The sequence below is a fragment of the Papaver somniferum genome, chromosome 7 (assembly GCF_003573695.1).
Source record: "Papaver somniferum cultivar HN1 chromosome 7, ASM357369v1, whole genome shotgun sequence".
Classification (NCBI taxonomy): Eukaryota; Viridiplantae; Streptophyta; class Magnoliopsida; order Ranunculales; family Papaveraceae; genus Papaver; species Papaver somniferum.
In genome coordinates this window covers 203,392,321-203,398,572 of record NC_039364.1, presented here as the reverse complement: position 1 = coordinate 203,398,572, position 6,252 = coordinate 203,392,321, and positions in this window count along the sequence as shown.

Sequence of the window (6,252 nt, the reverse complement as noted above, 5' to 3'; positions counted from 1 at the left end):
TGGTTACGAGACTGCATCCTAAGTGGGGTTTTCTTCAGGCCGAGTGCAGTATAAGCCAAGACTTGTCAAGAATGACAAAGACGCTTCAAACGCCCCCGGCACTCTTGACTCAACCGTGTACCTCGGCGCCTTGATCAGATTCTTCACTCCTTGGGAGAGTCCTTATTACCTTAGTCGCCCAACCTAAGTCATATGCTTAAGTTGAGAATCCAAGGTGCCTCTCCCGGATGGGCTTCATTGACCCCAAATCTCCATGATTCAGGTTTCGGTGGCGGTGTAGCCTTTCCCTGAATCATGCAATAGGTACCCCCTTATATGACGCACTTTAGGTCTTACATTTGCCTCTTGCGAAATTGTATTCGCGAACTAGGGTGTACGCCATAAAGGTTCGCCTCTTTCTCTTTTGTCATTCTTCTCTGATTATTTTCTGTAAAATTCATTATCTCTGCGAGAGTCTCGCAATTCATATTATTGTATCTGAATTTCGCAATCTCAATTTTATTGTTCAATCAAATGTATTTTTGAGAATTTTACTTATTGCGAGATTATCGCAACAACTTAATCATTCATACATTTCTTGTTTTTATTACTTTTGCCCTCCTCTGCTTCTTTATGATTTTATGCTACTGCTTCCTTGGTAATGGTATGTTCATCCTTTTTATCCTGAGCTAGCATTAATTTTGCAACATCTCTTCTCCTTTCTTTTCGATTGTATCCACCCATCAACTTCTCACTTCTTCGTACATCCTTGATTTTGTGTCGCCAGTTTTCCTTCTTGTTTGCTCTTCCTTCGCAAGATTCTATCTCAGTTTCGTAACATTTCTTTCCTTCAACCCAATCTCCCTTTATGATTCCTACACCATTGGGGGTGAGGGAATTTGATGCATTGATGGAAATTTGAAGCTACACCTAGAATCCCATGTAGCCAAGGTCGACCAATTAATGCATTGTAGGGTGATTCTACATCAACGACATAGAATGAGATTTCAGAAGATATTCCCTTCAATGGAATTTGCGTAATAATCTCCCATTTAGCCTTGTTAGCAGTACCATTAAAACCATATATCTTATATGTTGATGGTATAAGATCATCATCTCTTCCACCCATGGTTTTATAAGTATGATAAAATAAGATGTTCACAGAGCTTCCAGTATCGACTAGGATTCTATTGATTTCCCATGAATCTCCAGCTTCATCATCCTCATCTTCTTTTGCTTTTGGATTAATTTTTAATTTTATTACCAATGGATTGTCGTGCACCTCTTCTCCTTCGGGAATTTCTTTTGCGGTAAAAGAAATGATCTGTTTATGCCATTCCTCTAGTCGCGAAATTTTTGCAATATTCATAATTTCTCTTCCATTATTATCTCTTGCGAACACTCTACTTAAAACATTATCATGAAAATCTTCAATTGTCTTATATGAATGTACGATAGAGCGACATAATAGATTTTTTGCTTTTGCACCAACTTCTATGAAGAATGTTTCTTTCTTTTTCATCGTATTCACTTTGTAATGTTCTGGCGGTGGTGGTAATGGTTGAGATTGCGGATGCCCTACTAGAAAGTCGTTTAGTTTTCCTTGATCTATCATTCTCAAAATAATTCTCTTTACATTTCTGCAATCGTTTGTGGTATGTCCATGAAAATGATGATAAGAACAAAATTCATGACTTCTGTGATTTGGGGGCGGTTCCGTTCCCATGTTCCATGGTGTTGGTATATTCTCAATCAAAATTATAGCTTCCCATATCTTCTCTACACTTTCCTTTAGAGGTGGCATCTTGGTTTCTTACCATATTACTTTGTGACCTCCTTGCCCTCTATTAAAGTTTAGTCTTTGACCTCCATAAGTTTCTTGCGGTTGATCGAGTCTTTGAATTTGTTATTTCCTCCACGATTGTAGAAATTTCTTTCTCTTTCATACTCTTCTTGATCTCGGCTCCCCATAGCTACCAATTTCTGCTGATTGTTACTTGTCTCCTTTTCTTGTTGTACTTGCGAAGTATTCGCCACTGTGTTTATTAGCTTGGGTAATAAGCTTGCATTCGCTGTTTGTGAGCTGGTGTTCGCAACTGGATATGATTCCATTTCATTTTGTTTTTCCTCTAAAGCAATGTATTCTTCTTGAAGTTCTCGCAATTCAGTCATTGTAATCGTATTCTTGACTCTGAAAATTTGAACATACAACAGGTTTGTTGCAAACATAGCATTGATAAATGATAATATGAGATATCTCTCATCTACACGGCCAGCCATTTCGCTACACATAGTTCTCCATCTTTTAGTCAAGTGTTTCAAACTTTCTCCAATCCTTTGTTTTAATCCAAACACATCTTCTATACCAGGTCGTGAGGAATTATTACTTATATATGCTCCCAAGAATGTTGTCTGCAAATGATTGAAGGAGGTTATTGTATTCTTTGGTAAACCTTCAAACCATTTTAACGCTTCTCCTGTTAAGCTGGATGCGAAATATTCGCACAATATCGCATCATGATTTTCCCATTGTAACATGCACCTCACATAAGCTTTAATGTGTTGAATTGCACAAGTTGTTCCATCGAAAATGATGGTTAATGCGGGCAAATTTCATTTCGGTGGTATTCCTCCTAATTGTACTTCCCTTGTAAATGGAGTTTTCACAGCTTCTTCTATTGCTTCATCCAATTGTCCTCTACCTACTTCTCCGCTGTTATTTAGCATTCCTCTCGTTTCTTCTAATTCTTTCAAGATTTGTTTATTTACACCTGAATCTTGGCCCATTGGTCTCTATAATTTTGCTTCTCTTCTTCTGCGTTCACGTCTATCTTCTCTTGCGAAATTTCGTATCTCTTCTTCACTATCCTCATCTCGTCTTCTTCTGCGATTCTCTTCCTCATCCCTATCTTGAATTCGCAAATGATGATGTCGTTCATTTTCCCCTCCATAATTTTGTTCATTTCTTATCAACTCAATTCGCTGTCTTTCAGCCATTCTCTTCACTCTATCATACTCCTCATTGAGATTATCATTATTCCGGTTTTGTATACGCTTCTTTCTCGATTGTCATGATTGTTCTGGCGAATTGTCTCCTGAAGCTCTTGCTCTTCCATTTCCGCTCTCAACCTTTCACGTTCGCAGATTAAACGTGCTTGTTCAGCATTATGTCTCTCAATTTCTTCTTCAATTGTCTGTTGATTTCTTTGATTTTCTCTCACATGTAAAATTCTTCTTCCCTCCTCTTGATTTCCTTCGCCATCTTGGTTATTTTGTCTCTGAATTTTCCCGTTCTCTTGATTTCCTCCAATTTTCCCATCATCAAAAGTTTCATTTTGTGGAATGTAACGATCATCAGTTCTTTCTCTATTTTCGCGATATTCTTCATTAGGATTTGATATTTCTTCTTGAATATTGTTTCCAGCATTGATCGTGGGTGAATTTTGCCTCATTTCTCTTCTAGTCGATCTGGAATATGATTTTGTAATACTTCTCGATCTTCTATTCTGCAATCTGATATTCTCCATCCTTAATTCGTGATTTTGCCTTGTTAAATTCGCACATTCCTCTGCCTAGGCTCTTCTTTCTTCATGTATTCTTCGTCTCAATGTTTCTAACGCTCCAATTTCCTCATTTCCATGAATTATTCCTTCATCTGCTTCTTGATTTCTCTTTTCCTTTCTATAATTTCTATTTTGTTGCTCTTCTTCTATTTCTTCTGCTGAATTTGATCGCCAAGTGTGTACGCTCACTCTGTCATAATCTGTATTCCTCTCTTGAACTAATGTTTGTTGAATTGGCGATTGAATTAGATTTTCTCTATTATTTCTCATTCTAGTAGATTCTCCCATTTTACTTCTTTCTCTTCCAGCAATTCTCTTGCTTCTTCTAATAGTAGTCAGTTGTTCGGATGTATTTCTTCTTCTAGCCATTTCTTCAATGCTAACAGTATTGCAAGAAATTATGAAAAATTCTTAATCAATCACTTTAAATTTTCACAAATCTCAATATCAATCTTTAGCTTTCTCTAGAATAATCTTCAACTCGTCCCTGTTTCTAGCGCCATTATGTAGTTGCAAGAAATCCTACACTACACCCCTCATATGATTTCATTGTTGATCAACCCATTTTTAGGTTTACACTCTTAATTTTTATTGATTAATTTTTGAATGTTCTTACAAGAAAGATAAAGAAGTCAAGAATGATCTCTGCTCTGAACTTTCTCTCTCCTATTTACTTGTTTCTTACTCAAGAAAGATCTCTCTCTCCTTTACAACTTGAATGACTATTTATAAAGAAATACATAGTGGATGACAGCTAATCTGTCCTTTATTTTCGGACATGGTTTCCGAAAATCTCGCAACCTTACAAATGTTAATTTCGCAAGCTCTCTAATTTTCGCAGGACTATCACATCTTTCTCATGATCCTTGCTGACGTCGTTTCTGAAACTGTTCTGCGACGCTACTGTGTTGTAACATTGATAATTTCGCTGAGACATAATCGTTGCGAGATTCTGATCCTACAATAAATAATTCACAAACATCTTCGTCTCACTGTTTGTGATTCCTCGACAAACCGCTTGTGTAGTCAGGAAGGATTGTAGAGAGGTGATTAATTAATCTAGGCTGTTCTTCGGGAATATAAGACCGGATTATCAATTGGTTCCTGTTCACCTTGATTTTATATCTTAAGACGGAACAAAAACCTACGGTTTTTCTGTGGGAAACAGATTTATCCTTTGATAGACTTTTCTGTGTGAGACAAATTTGTTTATTATCAAGTCTGCGATTTTGGGTTGCAGCAACTCTTAGTTGTGGGTGAGATCAGCTAAGGGAATCAAGTGCGCAGTATCTTGTTGGGATCAGAGGCGTGGAGTACAACTGTACTTTGAATTAGTGGGAGACTGATTGGGGTTCAACTATAGTCCAGTCCGAAGTTAGCATGTAGTAGGAAAGTGTCTGTAGCGGCTTAATACAATATGTATTCAATCTAGACTAGGTCACAGGGTTTTTCTGCATTTGCGGTTTCCTCGTTAACAAAAATTCTGGTGTCTGTGTTATTTCATTTTCCGCATTATATTGTTTATCTTTATAATTGAAATAATACAGGTTGTGCGTTAAAGTTTAATCGATTAGAGATCTGACCTTGTGGTTGTTGATTTCATTGATTAACACTTGGACATTGGTCTTTGGTACCGTCCAAGTTATTCCTTCTATTTGATAAAGACTCGTTATTGTTTTTAGTGTGAGTAAAAATCAAATCAAGAGAGAGATATTAACTCCTTGAGATACTTTTATCTAGATTGAGTCTGACTGTCTGGTTGATTCTCTAGTAAAGTATTTCGGAGTTAGTCCATACAGATTGCTAAGCAAAATATTGGGTGGTGTTGTTAGACCCCCGCTTTTTCAACTAGTTTTAAGAAATCCTTTCAAAATCGGAAATTTTAATTTGTGGGGAAACAAATCCGATTTTGCAACTAGGACTTTCTTTTGGAAAACCGATTTTTCTTGGACCGGATCTATATTATGGATCAATTCTATATTTACGTCCAAGTAATTGTTAACTCTATAATTACCATGACTTGATAATTTTTGAAATTCATTCAAGAATTTCCAATAGAGTATACAAAAACACAATTGAACATAACAAGATATTTGTGAAAAAATATCACAAATCCAGTAATACTTTAAAAGACTACTTGCTTCATTTAAACAGTTGTGGGGTATATGAAGCAATCCATTGTTAATAGAATTATTAACCAAAAAATCATTCTTTGTATAATCACAAAGATTCCAAAATCGCATCCTAATCAATGATACATTGACAGTCTTAGATCTGAAAATGTACACATATATATTTGGGTAACCAATCCAAAATATATTTAAGATCCCAGATTTTTCAAGAACAAAATATCCATGGTTCATATATCATTGTTACTAAACTTCTTAGTACTCAATAACCATGAGATACAATTCTATGATAACCGAGGGATTATGTAAGTCGACCAAGATATACATAGACATAATCCCAATTCCTAACAAATTTAGGAATAAGAGTATCATATACTTCATTCATGTCTTGCACCACGAGTCTTTGAAGTAGTCAAATCCTGCTACTACGTTAACTGAATCAACCATTTGATTCAATTCTTATAGGTTGGATCGCACTAAACACAGATTGTTAGATCTTTTCGTGTTTGCCTGCTCTGATACCAATTGAAAAGACGAGGGGTACCCAAATACACCACAATATTTTTGTTTCAACCTATAAA